The sequence below is a fragment of the Bufo bufo genome, chromosome 3, assembly GCF_905171765.1.
Source record: "Bufo bufo chromosome 3, aBufBuf1.1, whole genome shotgun sequence".
In the NCBI taxonomy this organism is placed as follows: domain Eukaryota; kingdom Metazoa; phylum Chordata; class Amphibia; order Anura; family Bufonidae; genus Bufo; species Bufo bufo.
The window spans coordinates 394,953,192-394,971,844 of NC_053391.1; positions in this window are offsets into that span (position 1 = coordinate 394,953,192).

Genomic DNA, 18,653 nt, shown 5'->3' on the forward strand with positions numbered 1-18,653 from the left:
AGGATGTAGTCATGGTAACATATAAACAAAACAAGAAAACCATGTGGGCAAAACCAATATGCATTGGAATGCACAAAAGAGGGTAAGATACTATAACTCGGACATACATATTTAAAGGTGAATCCACATACATGCATGGAATGGCAACCAGTGTATATTAGAATGGTTAAATACTCTAAATTAATGCACACAAAAAGTTAGTTAATATAATGTTACATCTAATATATAAAGCTGAGTGTATGTGTGTGTATGTGTGTATGTCCGCTAAAGGAATCCGCACCATCGCATTTACAATCACAAAATTTGGCACACAGGTACATCAGGTGTCCGGGAAGGTTTTAGAGCAGGTCTCAGCTCTATAGGACGTACAAATCCTGAGATATTCCCCCAAAAAATCCATTAGCCAATAGAAGCTTGGTCACATGACCTTTATCAGCCAATAGAAGCTCGCAGGTCCTCCAGCCTCCACATACACAGTTCTACTCCAGGTTTCCATAACAATCCAGCCATTTATCTTCACTGCTGTAGGAGAGCTTTAAAGGAAATCTGTCACCAGGATAATTGCTATTGAAGAAAAGCCTTGGCCTAATAGCACTTTGTACCTTATTTCAAGATGTGCCTTTGTTCTAGCAATAGATGTTTTTATCCTCTGAAAATTCAGTTTATTTGGTATGCAAATGCGCCAGTAAGGTGCCCAGAGCGGCGTCACTCTTGCAGGAAGGATCCCAGACACGCCCCCTGCCACAATGTGCCCACCCTTCAAAAGACTTAAAACCCCGCCCCCAAGTCCCGCTAAGCCACGCACCTGATCTGGTTAGGCCATACCCCCTCCCACTCCTGAGCCAGCGGGGATTGAAAAAATGAAGGTAAAAATCAACTTCTGTCATCTGCAGGGGTGGGAGGGTGACTTTCTCCCTGCAGGTCACGCTCAGACAGCACAGTCCTGCTGTCTTAGAGTGAGCTGTTCAAAAGGACACGCCCCAATCCGGTTAGGCCATGCCTCGTCCTACTCCTCAGCCAACTAAGATTGAAAAAAATGAAGTTAAAAATCAACTTCTAGGTCCCTCTAGGCCACGCCCAGATCTGGTTAGGCCACACCCCTCCCACTCCTGAGCCGACGGGGATTGAAAAAATGAAGATAAAAATCAACTTCTGTCAGCTTCAGGGGTGGGAGGGAGGGTGACTTTCTCCCTGTAGCTCACACTCACACAGGACAGTGCTGCTGTCTTACAGTAAGCTGTCCAAAATCACACGCCCCTGATCCGGTTAGAACACGCCCCCTCCCACTCCTCTAGCCGACAGGGATTGGAAAAATGAAGGTAAAAATCAACTTCTGTCAGCTGCAGAGGTGGGAGGGATGGTGACTTTCTCCCTGCAGCTCACACTCAGACAGTACAGTGCTGCTGTCTTAGAGTGAGCTGTTCAAAAGGACATGCCCACAATCCAGTAAAGGCCACTGTTAAGGGGACAAGCCTTTGTGGAGGTCACTGTCAAGGGGGTGGTATGCTGTGAAAGTCACTGTTAAAGGGAAAGGCTGCTATAAAGGTCAAAGTTAAGGGGGTGGGCTGCTGTGGAGGTCCAATTTTAAGGGACGGGCACTGTGGGTGGGTCAGTGCTAAGGAGTGGGGGGGGGGGTGGAGGTCACTGTTAAGGGGGTGGGGTGCTGTAGATGTCACTGTTAAAGAGGATAGTGTTGATATCTTTTAACCACACACACAAACATTAAATTAAATAGATTAAATATACCCGAGCAAAGCCGGGTCCTTCAGCTAGTAAATAATAATAATGAAAACCTGAAGGAGTAATTTCATCAATCATCATGTTTTCTCAAAAAGAACAAAATTTAATAAATTATAAACGTAATAATAATAACCTATATTCCAAATGAATTGAGTTCATATTCGCGGTTCATGCCTCTTGGTTCCAGCGTTTGTAACCTGTGGATCCAAAAGGCCTCGCGTTTTTTTAGAAATTGGATTCGATCACCTCCCCTGCGTGATGGTAGCACTTGCTCTATAATCTGAAACTGTAATTGAGAGACATTGTGGCGGCATTGATCAAAGTGAAAAGGCAATAGCAGGTATTTTTCCGTATTGTCAAAATGACTCTTTCAGATTTTCATTATTATTATTTATGTAACATTATATTAACAAAATTTTTGTGTGCATATTTAACTATTCAAATGCTATTTTATTTTTATTTTAAATACCCGACTGTTACTGCCATGGGGGGAGCGGGAGGCACCTGATACTGGCACATGGGGGGGGGGGGGTTGGCACTATGATACTGGCATATGGGGGGAAGGAGAGAGGCACTTGATACTGGGACATGGTGGGGGGGAGAGAGGCACTTTATACTGGCACTTTTTTTGGGGGGGGAGATTGCACTATGATACTGGCACATGGGGGGAAGGAGAGAGGCACTTGATACTGGGACATGGGGGGGAGAGAGGCACTTGATACTGGCATGTGGAGGGGGGTTGGCACTTGATACTAGCACATGGGTGGGGGGAGAGAGGCACTTGATACTGGCACTTTTGGGGGGGGAGATGGCACTATGATACTGGGACATGGGGGGAGGAGAGAGGCACTTGATACTGGCACTGGGGGGTGTTTGTCACTTGATACTGGCACATGGGTGGGTTTGGCACTATGATACTGGCACATGGGGGGTTTGGCACTATGATACTGGCACATGGGGGGGTTGGCACTATGATACTGGCACATGGGGGAAGGAGAGAGACACTTGATACTGGGACATGGGGGGGAGGAGAGAGGCACTTGATACTGGCACTTTTTTGGGGGGGAGATGGCACTATGATACTGGGACATGGGGGGGAAGAGAGAGGCACTTGATACTGGCACATAGGGGGGTTTGACACTATGATACTGGCACATGGGGGGTGGGAAGGAGAGAGGCACTTGATACTGGCACATTGGGGGGGGGGGATGGCACTATGATACTGGGACATGTGGGGGGAGGAGAGAGGCACTTGATACTGGCACATGATGGGGGGGCATCTATGCGGACACTTACTGGAACATTATTGGGGGGCATTATGGGGGACACTAGGCCAGCAGCCTATCAGAGGCCGGACACTGAGGGCATCTACTGGGGCACTATATATGGGGCATTTTATACTGGTACATTATGGGGGGCACTAGCAGGAAGGGGGGGAGAGGAGCACTATGGGGGAATTTACTAGGGGGACTATATAGGGGTATTTTATACTGGGACATTATGGGGACATTAGCTAAACTGGGGGCATTACAAGGGGGTATTTTTTGCACTGTCACATTATAAGGAGAATTATTTCTACTGGGGGGGGCACTATGGTGGGCTTTATTACTTCCCCCATGGTATGACCCCCTAGTAGCAGCACCAGTCTCTCCCTGCTCTGCTATCCCTCTGCCCCTTCTCCAAATCCTTATTATGAAATCTTTCTCATTAGGATAAAACACAACATCAGCTCCAGCGAGCCTGAGACCAAAGTGTGGAAGTGGATCCCCAAGGGCCAAGTCAAGTAATTGTAAGCTTTCATGTGGAATATGTTTGTTATACACATATAGCATACACTGTGCCACACAATATAGAGTATACCGCTACACTGTGCCACACAATATACAGTATACCGCTACACTGTGCCACACAATATACAGTATACCGCTACACTGTGTCACACAATATACAGTATACTGCTACTTTAATGACCGGCGTCACGCACAGGGAGGGAAAAGGGAAAGCCCTGCCCAAGGGAGAGGGTAAGGTGGTGACCCCTGACTCACCTGACTGCACTGACGTCCCTAGACGGGTTCCTCACCCGTGCGGCGATCACGTGCCTAAACCCTGGCTTTCTCTAAAATGAGCCCTAGATAGTGAACGGGCCGGTGGGATCGCTAGTCCGCACCACTGACACTAAGAGGGAAACATCAGGGAGAGGACAGACAATACAGACAAACACATACACCCAGGTGGGCGACACAGCAGACCACAAAGGTCCAACAGGGATCCGGAGGGTAGCGTTCTGGACTAACAACCAGAGAACGCAGCAACACAGCTCCAGAGGGTCAGAATAGATGTCCAGGCAGGAAGCTCTATATCTGGCAACCAGAGAAGCGTGAGAGGGGAATATAAGGAGGCTTGGGAGTGCTGAACAAGGAACAGCTGAGGAGAAGGAGCTACAGATCCCTGAGTGAGCAAAAAGGGTTTGCAAAGCAAACCCAGAAAGCTACCATAAGGAAACAGCCCTATCTTACATAGAGCGCGCAGCCAACCGCTGCGACTTCCTGACCCTGGGTATAACGGAGTCAGGCGTGGTTCTTGACACCCTCGTGACAGTACCCCCCTCTCTACGAGGGGCCTCCGGACACTCAGGACCAGGTCTCTCAGGATGAGAGGCATGAAAAACCCAAACTAACGTGTCGGCGTTTACCTCAGACGCAGGAACCCACATTCTTTCCTCGGGACCGTAACCCCTCCAATGCACCAGATATTGAAGAGAGCGGCGGACCCGACGAGAATTAACAATTTTGGATATTTGAAATTCTAGATTACCATCCACGACAACAGGAGGGGGTGGCAGCAGTTTTGGTTCTAGAGGTGGAACATATTTTTTGAGTAACGACTTATGAAAGACATTATGGATTTTAAAAGTCTGAGGTAACTCCAGGCGAAAAGCCACGGGGTTGATGATGGCTACAATTTTGTAAGGACCAATAAACCTAGGACCCAGTTTCCAAGAGGGAACCTTCAATTTAATATTCCTAGTAGACAACCACACATAGTCATTCACTCCTAGGTCCGGACCTGGCGACCGTCTCTTATCAGCCATGCATTTGTATTTACCTCCCATATTTTTCAAGTTAGCTTGCACCTTCTGCCATACCGATGAAAGAGATGACGAAAACCGTTCCTCTTCGGGAACCCCAGAAGACCCCCCCCCCTCTTTGAAAGTACAGAATTGGGGATGAAAACCATATGCACCAAGAAATGGTGACTTGCCAGTGGATTCCTGACGACGATTATTTATGGCAAACTCAGCTAACGGTAAATATGATGACCACAACTCTTGGTTTTCAGACACAAAACATCTTAGATATGTCTCCAGGTTTTGAATGGTACGCTCAGTCTGTCCATTCGACTGAGGATGGAAAGCTGAGGAAAAGGACAAGTGTACCCCCAAACGGGAACAAAAAGCTTTCCAAAATTTAGAAATAAACTGGGTACCCCGATCCGGAACAACATCGGAGGGGACCCCGTGAAGCTTCACGATTTCACTGAAGAATACCTGAGCAAGAGTCTTAGCATTAGGTAGTGCGGGTAACTCAACGAAGTGTACCATTTTGCTAAACCTGTCCACTACTACCAAAATAACTGTTTTACCCGCAGACAAAGGTAAGTCAGTGATAAAATCCATTGACAGATGTGTCCATGGTCTATTGGGAATGACGAGTGGTAATAGAGACCCTGCAGGACGTGTATGTGAAACTTTTGCGCGCGCACAGGTAGAACAAGAAGACACAAAATCCAATACATCCTGACGCAACCTTGGCCACCAAAAACGACGAGACAATAGCTCCAAGGTTGCTTTACTACCCGGGTGCCCAGCAAGTGCCGAATTATGATGTTCCTTTAATAATTCGAAACGTAGGTTCAACGGTACAAACAATTTCTCTGAGGGGCAAGAGACCAGGGCGTCCCCCTGGGCCTCTAACACCTTCCCCTCCAGAACAGAGTGTACCGCAGAAAAAAACACTCCTCTTTGAAGAATGGGCACCGGATCACTCACATTACCCCCTACAGGGAAACAACGAGATAGTGCATCAGCCTTGGTATTCTTTGCCCCAGGACGATAGGTAATCACAAAGTTAAACCTGGTAAAAAATAGCGACCACCTAGCCTGTCTAGGGGTGAGACGCTTAGCTGATTCGAGGTACAGAAGATTTTTGTGGTCCGTAATCACAGTGACGGGGTGGACTGCCCCCTCTAAAAAGTGACGCCACTCCTCAAACGCAAGTTTAATAGCTAATAGTTCCCTATTGCCAATATCGTAGTTCTTTTCTGCTGCAGATAGTTTTTTTAGAAAAGAAAGCACAAGGACGCCATTTGCCAGGAGACGGACCCTGAGACAGTACAGCCCCCACTCCCACCTCTGACGCATCGACTTCAACAATAAAAGGCTGAGAGACATCAGGTTGGACTAGTACAGGTGCTGAGGTAAACCTCTCTTTTAGAGAGGAAAAAGCAACTTTAGCGGCGTCAGACTATTTAGAAAAATCAGTCCCCTTCCTAGTCATGTCAGTAAGGGGTTTTACAATAAGTGAATAATTTTTAATGAATTTCCTATAGAAATTCGCGAAGCCCAAGAACCGTTGTAGTGCTTTGAGGTTCTCAGGAAGATCCCAATCCAAAATTGCCTGGACCTTCCTAGGATCCATACGGAAACCTGAAGCAGATAAAAAATAACCTAGGAATTGTATCTCCTGAACGGCGAAGACACATTTTTCAATTTTAGCATATAATTTATTCGTCCGTAGAACCTGCAGTACTTGTCTGACATGCACCTCATGTGTTCTCAGATCAGACGAATAAATTAAAATATCATCTAGGTATATTACCACAAACCTGCCGATTAGATGACTAAAAATGTCATTAACAAAATGTTGAAAGACGGCAGGAGCATTGGTCAGACCGAAAGGCATAACTAGATTTTCATAATGCCCCTCAGGGGTGTTAAAAGCTGTCTTCCACTCATCTCCCTCCTTGATACGAATCAGATTGTAGGCCCCCCTAAGATCAAGTTTGGAGAACCACCTAGCACCCGCAATCTGGTTAAACAGGTCAGGAATGAGAGGAAGAGGGTATGGGTCTCGGATGGTTATCCGATTTAATTCGCGAAAATCTAGGCAAGGACGCAGGCCCCCATCTTTCTTTTTAACAAAGAAAAACCCTGCAGCCACAGGTGAAGAAGAGGGTCTGATGTGTCCCTTAGCCAAGCTCTCGGAAATATAATCTTTCATGGCTTGTCTCTCTGGACCTGAAAGATTATATAACCTGGTCTTGGGTAATTTTGCGCCGGGAATAAGGTTAACCGGGCAATCATAAGGACGATGAGGTGGTAACTTCTGACAACCCTTTTCAGAAAAAACGTCTTTAAAATCTGAAATAAATGTAGGTAGGGTAGTTATGGAGGCGACTAAGCAATTGCTATTTAAGCAATTTTCTCTGCACTGCTCACTCCACTCCAATATCTCCCTGGCCTGCCAATCCACCACTGGATTGTGCGCTACCAGGGAAGACCCAGCACTACCGGAGTGGGAAGCCCCTCCAGAACATAACATGAAAGCATCTCGTTATGGTGGTCCCCTACCCGAAGGTGTAAATTATGAACAATGTGGGTGAGGTTTCTCTGAGACAGAGGAGCAGAATCAATAGCGAATATGGGAATAGGCCTCTGTAGCGTACAGAGAGACAAACCCATAGTGCGGGCAAAATGGGCATCTATCAAATTTACCCCTGCTCCACTGTCTACAAAGAAAGAAATAGTCTCCTTCTTATCACCAAAAACAATAACCGCTAGCAACACAAATTGCGATGTACGTATGGAGGAAACATATACCCCCCGGCTGACATCCTCCACACAGCCTGGGGTTAGTAGTTTTCCGACGGTCTTTTGTTTCTGAGGAAAGAAGGACAGACATTAATGAAATGACCCCTCTCCCCACAAAAAAAACAAACCCCACGTCTACGGCGAGCCTCAGGAGGACGGACCTGACGAGTAGTTCCTCCTAGCTGCATAGGCTCGTCTAAGTCCGTACAGACTAACTGCTGCTTGGGAGGGGTTACCAATGGCTCCGGTTTTTTCAACCTGTCCCTAAGGCGTCTATCTATTCGGATAGAAAGGGACATAACCGCATCAAGGGAAAAGGGGGTCTTATATAATGCAAGCGCATCCTTAATCCTTTCGGATAACCCAGAGCAGAACTGACTCCTGAGAGCCGGGTCGTTCCATTGGGTATCCGTAGCCCACCTACGGAAGTCAGAGCAATATTCCTCTACCGGCCGCTCTCCTTGTAGGAGTCTCCGTAATCTTGATTCAGCCAGTGCGACTCGGTCAGGGTCGTCATATATGAGACCCAAGGCCCCGAAAAATTCATCCACTGACCGAAACGCCTGGGAATCAGTAGGTAAAGAGAACGCCCAGGACTGCGGGTCCCCCTGCAGCAGGGAAATAACAACCCCCACCTGCTGTTCTTCATTACCAGAGGAGTAAGGGCGCAGTTTAAAGTATAATTTACAGGCCTCACGGAATGTCAAAAACTTGTCCCTTCCCCCAGAAAATCTGTCAGGGAGAGGGACCTTGGGTTCCGCAACAACCTGGTTACCAGTAGCAACCGCTGGGCTTGCGGTCTGTTGTTATTGCTGCTGTTGCTGGAGGACCGACGCCTTCAATCCTGCCACCTCCAAAGACAGGCCATGAAATTTTTGGACAGAGCAGCAATTTGATCCATACTGGATTCTAAGTAGGTAAAAAATTATATATTTTTTTTTTTTTACCTACACAAAATAAGGGCCAGATATAATGTAATGACCGGCGTCACGCACAGGGTGGGAAAAGGGAAAGCCCTGCCCAAGGGAGAGGGTAAGGTGGTGACCCCTGACTCACCTTGCAGCTGGCACCTGACTGCCCTGACGTCCCTAGAAGGGTTCCTCACCCATGCGGCGATCACGTGCCTAAACCCTGGCTTTCCCTAAAATGAGCCCTAGATAGTGAACGGGCCGGTGGGATCGCTAGTCCGCACCACTGACACTAAGAGGGAAACATCAGGGAGAGGACAGACAATACAGACAAACACATACACCCAGGTGGGCGACACAGCAGACCACAAAGTTCCAACAGGGATCCGGAGGGTAGCGTTCTGGACTAACAACCAGAGAACGCAGCAACACAGCTCCAGAGGGTCAGAATAGATGTCCAGGCAGGAAGCTCTATATCTGGCAACCAGAGAAGTGTGAGAGGGGAATATAAGGAGGTTTGGGAGTGCTGAACAAGGAACAGCTGAGGAGAAGGAGCTACTGACGCCTGAGTGAGCCAAAAGGGTTTGCAAAGCAAACCCAGAAAGCTACCATAAGGAAACAGCCCTATCTTACATAGAGCGCGCAGCCAACCGCTGCGACTTCCTGACCCCGGGTATAACGGAGTCAGACGTGGTTCTTGACACCCTTGTGACAGCTACACTGTGTAGTCTGTTCTATAAGCACCATTGTTTTGTGGCGGCGGACAGAAAATAATCTGGAAGTGCCCCTCCCGAGACCAGGCTCTGACTGCTAGGAGATTTCTGCTGAGCTAACGGATGGCCCTATGGCAGTAGCACCTCCATAGCCCCCATATATGGCAAAAAAAAAAATTCTACCACACCGGGTGACACCGGCCCTAGCAACGCCAATGACCAGGCACCATCCCCTCTTCAGAGCAGAGGGTTCCTGGTTTAATGCTCGGCTTCTCCTATTGACTTCCATTATACTCGGGTACTCGGCATCTGGCATCTGTGTTGGTCCCATGTTCATATGTGCCCGCATTGCTGAGAAAAATTATGTTTAAATATATGTAAATTAGTCTCTAGGAGCCTCTTGGAGAGACTCGGCTCCCTCTGCAACTGCCACTCCCTTTGCACTGTAATTGACAGGAACGGGTGTGATGACGTTTTTAATGTCTGGCCCTGTCAATCAAAGTGGAGAGGGTGTGGCAGTTGCAGAGAAATCAGAGCTTGTAGGTTTCTTTAGAGAGACCAGAGCTTTCAGAGCTAACCAACAGATTCCCCAATCGACATACTGGGGGAGCTGTTTTTTATCTGCAGTCGGTGTTATCACTGCAGACATTAGCCACTGATTGCAGAAACCCAGTGGCTATGGCAGCTGCTCTACTCGCAAGCGGGTGTCATTTTTAAAGATCAAACTTTTGTAGTACAAATACAGTGGAGGTCCAGAAAGGGTTAAAGAGAGATTTTGATAATGATGACCTTTCCTCAGCGTAGGTCATCAATATCAGATCTCCAAGATTCAGTCACCCAGAACCCTGAAGGTCAACTCTTTAAGGAGGCTGTGGTGCACCAGTGAGCTCTGCGTCCTCCTCAAAGCTTACCAAGCATATCTCCGCCCATTGGATAGTGGCTGTGTCTAATTTTGCAGCTTAAATCCATTCACTTTAATGAGGGTGAACTGTGCCTAGGTCATGTGACTGACGAACAGGACATCCCTGGCCTAGGAATAAAACACGGTGCTCACCGAAAGGCTATAGTTTCTTTAAGCAGCTGGTTGGTCGGGAACCTGGAAGATAGGCCCCCACCAATCTAATACTGATGATCATGCCCTGAGAATAGGTCATGAATATAAAACTCTCAGATAACCTCTTTAATTCTATAAACGTAAAAATATAAAGAACCCAGGCTTGTGTAGTACTCTGTCGAGTCAGAATCAGTAAAAATATATGAACTCCAACTCTGACTTCAAAATAAAAATATGCTTGTTGCATATTAAATCATAGGAATTTTTTAAAGTTTTTAACAGAAATTGTACACCAATAATTATATTTTATGTTCTACTAGCTGAAGGATCTGGCTTCGCTTGGGTATATTTAATCTATTTCATTTAATGTTTGTGTGTGTCGTTAAAAGATGTCAACACTATCCACTATAACAGTGACCTCTACAGCACCCCGCCCCCCTCAGACTCCCTGTCATCTGTCTGGCGCAGGGCCTGGACAGACACAGGGATGTCCTTTTAAACAGCTCACTCTCAGACAGCCGCTCTGTGCTGTCTGGGTGTGAACTGCAGGGAGAAAGTCACCCTCTCTCACACACCTGCAGCTGCCCGGACCGGATCAGGGGCGTGGCTTCGGGAGATCTGGGGGTGGGGTTTTAAGTTTATCTTTTGAGGGTGGACACATTGTGGCAGGGGGCGTGTCTGGGCTCCTTCCTGCAAGAGTGACGCCCCTCTGGGCACCTTACTGGCTCATTTGCATACCAAATAAATTGGATTTTCAGAGGATAAAAACATCTATTGCTGGAACAAAGGCACATTTGGGAATAAGGTACTAAGTGCTATTAGGCCATGACTTTACTCCAATAGTGATTATCCTGGTGACAGATTTTCTTTAACCACTTCACATCCGGGCCAATTGCCCCCTTCCTGACCAGGCCTAATTTAGCAAATCTGACATATGTCACTTTATGTGGTAATTGCTTTGGAACGCTTTTACTTACCAAGTCATTCAGAGATTGTTTTCTCGTGACACATTGTAATTCATGATAGTCATACATTTGAGTCAATATATTTCACCTTTATTTATGAAAAATTCACAAATTTACCAAAAATTTTGAAAAATTCACAATTTTCTAAATTTCAATTTCTCTGCTTTTATAACAGAAAGTGATTACTCATAAAATATTTATTATTTAAAATTCCCCATACTGTATGTCTCCTTTATGTTGGCATCATTTTGTAAATGTCATTTTATTTTTTTAGGACATTAAAAGGCTTAAAATTTTAGAAGCAATTCTTTTAAGCCACAACCCACTTTTTAAGGACCAGTTCAGGTCTGAAGTCACTTTGTGGGGCTTACATAGTGGATGCTCCCATCAATGACCCCATTGTAGAAACTAAACCCCTCAAGTTACTTAAAACTGATTTTACAAACTTTGTTAACCCTTTAGGTGTTCAACAAGAATTAAAGGAAAATGGAGATGAAATTTAAAAATTTCACTTTTTTGGCAAATTTTCCATTTTAATCCATTTTTTCTTTAACACATCGAGGGTTAACAGCCAAACAAAACTCAATATTTATTACCCTGATTCTGCGGTTTACAGAAACACCCATCATGTGGTCGTAAATTGATGTAAGAGCACACGGCAGGGTGCAGAAGGAAGGTAGCGCCATATGGGTTTGGAAGGCAGATTTTGCTGAACTGGTTTTTAGATGCCATGTCCCATTTGAAGCCCCCCTGATGCACACTTACACAGTAGAAACTCCTAAAAAGTGACCCCATTTTGGAAACTAGGGGATAAGGTGCCAGTTTTATTGGTACTATTTTGGGTTACATATGATTTTTAATTGCTCTATATTATGTTTTTTGTGAGGCAAAGTAACCAAAAATGGCTGTTTTGGCATTGTTTTAATTTTTATTTTTTACAACATTCATCTGACAGGGTAGATCATATGCTATTTTTATAGAGCAGGTTGTTACTGACGCAATGATATCAAATATGTCTACTTTCTTTGTTTGTTTCAGTTTTACATAATAAAGCATTTTTGAAAAAAAATTATGTTTTTGTGTCTCCATATTCTGAACGCCTTATTTTTTTAATTTTATGCCGATAGTCTTATGCAGGGGCTAATTTTTTGAAGGAAGATTTGACGTTTTATTGGTCCCATTTTTGGGTACTGTAAGCATCCAAAGGGAGAGGTTATTGATGGTAAGTATGTGTCACTGAGGCTGCTGCTCTCAGTGATGTAAATCCCGGAGGTAAATGGCAACCAGTGATGTTAGATTGCTGAGTTTGGCAATAAAGTGGGCCCTCGTGGCTTTGCGGTACTATTTGGCAGGTAGGAAGTTCCGCTTGGTATCTGACCATGCCCCTTTAAAATGGATGTGCCGAAATAAAGGAAACAATGCAAGGGTAACACGGTGGTCCCTGGAGTTGCAGGACTTTAATTTTGTGGTAGAGCACAGGGCAGGGAAGCTTCATGTTAATGCTGATGCCTTGTCAAGGATTTACTGTCTATCAGGGTCAAGTGCCCAGTCCCTTGGCCTTGGGCAGAGGGGGGGGGGATATGTAAGCATCCAAAGGGTGAGGTTATTGATGGTAAGTATGTGTCACTGAGGCTGCTGCTCTCAGTGATGTAAATCCCGGAGGTAAATGGCAACCAGTGATGTTAGATTGCTGAGTTTGTGGTAGCTGGAATTTGGGTCCGGGATTTAGGAGTGACTGAAGAGTTTGGGTGGGAAGGTCACTTCCGTACTCCATCTCCTGTGTTACCACCTCACCCAGCTGGAAGCTAATTTAAAAGACACACTGTCAGTATGTGTTTGGTGTTGGTCTGCAGAGGACTTAGGAGCATTCCTCTCCACAGTGTTCCTGAGAAGGCAAAAGACAAGATTCTGCACAAAGGTGACTCCTGTATTTTACCTGTTTAACAATTGAACTGTTATATGACACATGAGGGCTGAAGATAAGTGCTTTATGTGACTGAACTTTGATGGGCTTAAGCCAAGCCATCCTGTTGGAACAAATTTGAGTTGTGTTTTTTCCAATAAAACCCTTATGTTGCATCCAATCCTGCCGACTGCCTACCATTTGTACAGCTAATCTCCACAGTGCATATCATTTTTTGATCATTCATTATTAAATTTTGAGGCAAGGTGACCAAAAAAATAGGTTGTTTTGGCACAGTTTTTATTTATTTTCACAGCGTTCACCTGAGGGGTTAGGTCACATGATATTTTTATAAAGCAGGTCGTTACGGACGTGGCAATACCTAATATGTATACTTTTTTTATTTATTTCACTTTATCACAATATTTGCATTTTTTTAACAAAAAAAATGATGTTTTAGTGTCTCCATGTTCTGAGAGCTATAGTTTTTTTTATTTCTAGGGCGAATGTCTTAGGGTACTTTCACACTTGCGTTGTTTGATTCCGGCAGGCAGTTCCGTTGCCTGAACTGCCTGCCTGATCAGGCAAACTGTATGCAAACTGGATCAGTCTGATCAATGCCTGATCAGTCACAAAAATGCATTGCAATATCGGGTCCGTTTTTCAGGTGTAATCAGGCAAAACGGATCCGGTATTTATTTTTTTCTCATTTTTAAAGGTCTGCGCATGTGCAGACCGGGAGGACGGATCCGGCATTCCAGTATTTTGAATGCCGGATCCGGCACTAATACATTCCTATGGAAAAAAAATGCCAGATCCGGCATTCAGGTAAGTCTTCAGTTTTTTTCGCCTGAGATAAAACCGTAGCATGCCACGGTTTTCTCTTTTGCCTGATCAGTTAAAATGACTGAACTGAAGACATCCTGATGCATCCTGAAAGGATTACTCTCCATTCAGAATGCATGGGGATATGCCTGATCAGTTCTTTTCCGGTATAGAGCCCCTGTGACGGAACTCTATGCCGGAAAAGAAAAACGCTAATGTGAAAGTAGCCTTATGTAGGGGCTCTTTTTTGGAGGGATGAGCCATATGCCTTTTTGATTGCTTGGTTTTCCCTCTTTTTTATGATTTAAGGTGACAAAAATGGCTTTTTTTAAACAGTTTTTTTTTTAACTGTGTTTATCAGACGGGGTGGATCATGTGATATATTTATAGAGACGGTCGTTACGGACGCGGCGATACCTAATGCGTGTTTTCTTTTTTTTTCTATTTTTTTTATAAAATCAGGAGAAAGGGGCTTTTTTTTCTTTTTTTACTTGCAATGTCATTTTTTTTAAATTAAAAACTCTTTTTTTTTTAACTTTTTTTATACTTTATTTCTGTCCCACTCTGGGACTTAACTTTTAAGATTAGATTGAGTAATACACTTACAGCCAATGCATTACAATGCAGAAGTATTGTAATGCATTGTAAAGGGGATGTAATGCATTGTAAAGGGGATCAGACCCTAAAAGTTGTAGTCCCAGAGTGGGACAAAAAATAAAGTGAAAAAAAGTGAAAAAAAATAGTTTTACAAAAAAAATGTAAAAGTTTCAAGTAAAAAAAAGAAAAATCGTCCTTTTCCCAAAAGTAATTTTTTTTTTTTTAAAGAGTAGGGGGAAAAAACATATTAGGTATCGCCGCGTCCATATCGACCGGCTCTATAAAAATACCATGCCATTGAAACTGTCATCTTATCACGTAAAAAATGAGACCCTACCTAAGACAATTGCCCCAAAAAAAAAAAACTATGGCTCTCAGACTATGGAGACACTAAAACATGACTTATTTGTTTGTTTCAAAAATGCTGTTATTGTGTATAACTTAAATAAATAAAAAAAGTATAAATATTAGGTATCGCCGTGTCAGTAAGAACCTGCTGTATAAAAATATCACATGACCTAACCCCTCAGGTGAACACCGTAATTTTTTTTTTTTTTTAAAAGTGTGTCAAAAAAGCAATTTTTTGGCATCTTATTATCACAAAAAATGTAATACCAAGTGATCAAAAAGTCATATGCACCCTAAAATAGTGCCATTTAAACCGGCATCTCATACTGAGAAAAATGATATCCTACATAAGACAGTACCCAAAAAATTAAAAAACTATGGCTTTCAGAATATGGAGACACAAAAAAAATAAAAATATTTTTAAATGCTTTATTATGTAAAACTGAAATAAACAACCAAAAAAGTAGTCATATTTGGTATTGTCGCGTCCACAACAACCTGCTCTATAAAAATAACACATGATCTAACCTGTCAGATGAACATTGTAAATAGCAAAAAATACAAACTGTGCCAAAACAGCTATTTTTTGTTTACTTGCCTCACAAAAAGTGTAATATAGAGCAACCAAAAATCATATGTACCCTAAAATAGTACCAAAAAAACTTCCACCTAGTTTCTACTCTACGGGTTCATCGGTGGGGGGGGTCTCAAAATGTGACATGGCAATTTTAAATTATCCCAGTGAAATCTGCCTTCCAAAAACCATATGGCGTTCCTTTCCTCCTGCGCCCTTCCGTGTGCCCGTACAACAGTTTACGACCACATATGAGGTGTTTCTGTACACTACAGAATCAGGGCAATAAATATTGAGTTTTGTTTGGCTGTAAACCCTTGCTTTTGTTAGCAGAAAAAAAATGCATTAAAATGGAAAATCTGCCAAAAAAGTGAAATTCTGAAATTTCATCTACATTTTCTTTTAATTCTTGTAAAACATCTAAATGGTTAACAAAGTTTATAAAATCTGTTTAGAATACCTTGAGGGGTGTAGTTTCTAAAATTGTGTCATTTATGGGTGGTTTCCATTATGTAAGCATCACAAAGTGACTTGAGACCTGAACTGGTCCTTAAAAAGTGGGTTTTGGAAATTTTGTGAAAATTTTCAAGATTTGCTTCTAAACTTCTAAGCTTTCTAATGTCCCAAAAAAAGAAAATGTCATTCTCCTAATGATCCAAACATGAAGTTGACATATGGGAAATGTAAAGTAATAAATATTTTAGGAGGTATCTATCACTATCTGTTGTAAAAGAAGAGAAAATTAAAATTTTGAAAATTGCTAATTTTTCAAAGTTTTTGGTAAATTTGGAATTTTTTTCTAAATAAAAATGAAATATTTTTACTCAAGTTTACCACTGTCATGAAGTACAATATCTAAAAATGGCTTGGATAAGTAAAAGTGTTTTAAAGTTATCACCACATAAAGTGACACGTGTCAGATTTGCAAAAAATGGCCTGGTCCTTAAGTTGAAAAATGGCAGGGTCCTTAAGGCGTTAACTATTTTGTTTCTTGTTTGGCACAATTCAACACATAAAAAGTAAAAGAACACTGTTTATCACTTAAATGTTTGCTGTCACTTCTCATGACATGGTCATGTGAGATATGTCAAATAGGTTCACTGTCAGCAATACCAAAGGGTGGTAGAAACTAATCACCAGAAAGAATATATCCAAAGCAATATTGTGTATATATTGTAAGTAAAGAAGACATAGGAAGGGAATAGGAATATCTGTGACTACAGAGTGACGTATATATGCCACCGCTACATCGATCACCCAGTGGACAAGCGCAGCCTCATGTGATAACACTAGTACAGTAGTCACACGATAGCACGGTGAGGTGAAGCAGGCATATATGGTAAATGCCAGCGGTGAAAAATCAATGATTAGATGAAGCAAGTATATGAAATAAAATCATTGAGGCCGCTAGGTTTTAATGTTTGTAATGTAAAGGTCCATTGCGCTTCTTTGCCCAACAGTAAGTTGTCCACATCACCCCCTCTGCGGGAGTCCCTCCCTCACATGTTCGATGCCCTGAATGTAAAATACACTTACTCTCTCCTGGAAGACATTCCTTGAGATGTTGTGCAATCGGTGTATCGTCCTGTTTAGAGATGTTGGAGAGGTGTTTCCCTATACGTCTACGAAACTCTCTCTTAGTCTTACCCACGTATTGTTTGTGGCATGTGCATGTAGCCACATACACCACCCCAACTGTTCTACAGTTTATAAAGGACCTGATGTTGTAGGAGCGGCCTGTTACAGTACATTTAACCACATCACCTCTCTTGATTGCCTTGCAGGCTATGCATTTTACGCACCTGAAGGTGGCCAGAGGTTTGGTGGTCAGCCAGGTAGGTTCAAGTGGGGGATTGAACAGACTGTGTACCAACTTGTCTCTTAGATTACACCCCCTTCTGTAGGTTATAGGGGACTGTCTCCCACTAGCTGACCTATCATTGGGTCCGTTTTCAAGAGCCCCCAGTGTTCATGCAATAGGTTCTGAATTTCCCTGTGTGCCACATCAAAGGTCCCTATTATACGGACCATACCGTCACTCGAATCTCGATTTTTGGGAATAAGGAGATCTTCCCTGTTGCTTGTGGACGCATGTGCATATGCCTCAGTGAGACATGCCCTGGGGTATCATCTGCGGGAGAATCTTTGTTGCAGATCACCAGCAGCCAGTTTAAAATCCACCCACTCAGAGCAGTTTCACCTAGCTCTTAAGTACTGGCCCTTCGGTATGCCGTATTTGAGGCCTTTTGGGATGCGCACTTTCCCATCTGAGTAGGTTGTTGGTGGCCGTGGGTTTGCAATATATTTTAGTAATAATCTTTCTCGATTTGTCGATGGAAACTGACAGATCCAGGAATGTCAGGCGAGTGTCATCAATGTCACAGGTAAAAAACAGGCCAAGATCATTATTATTCAACTGTGACACAAATTCCTGGAAGGCCATATGCGTGCCCTTCCATAGCATAAAGACATCGTCTATGAATCTCAGTCAGAGTACAATAGACGATGCCCATTGTTCCATTTTGTCACCAAAGACATGTTCCCTTTCCCACCAGCCCAGGTAGAGATTGGCAAAGGTTGGGGCACATGGACTTCCCATGGCCACTCCCCTGAGCTGGTGGTAAAATCTGCGATTGAAGAGGAACACATTATGGTTCAACACGAACTCCAGTAGTTCCATCACAAATTCATTGTGAGCTGCCAAATGTGATCCCCTCTCCTGTAGAAATATCCTGACAGCATTACAGCCCTTGTCATGCAGTATAGAGCTGTAAAGTGCCTCTACATCAAGGCTAGCTAAGAAGGTTTCTCTGTCACAATAGACATCATTGAGACATCTCAAGACGTCCATGTAGTCTCTTACGTTTGACTGGAGATTCATCATGAAGGGTCTTAATATCTCATCCACGAACATACTGATTCTCTCTGTGAGACTCCCTATGCCTGATACTATACGCCTGCCTTTGAGGGGACTTAGCCCTTTGTGAACCTTGGGCACACTATAAAAGGCAGCTATAACCGGGAAATCAGGTAGTAAAAATGAGAACTCTGTCTTATCAATAAAGTGACTCTGCATGGTCTTATTTTAGATGTTACTCAGCTTGAGTTTGAAAACATCAATGGGATTGTGGTCAAGCCGCCTGTAACATGAGCTGTC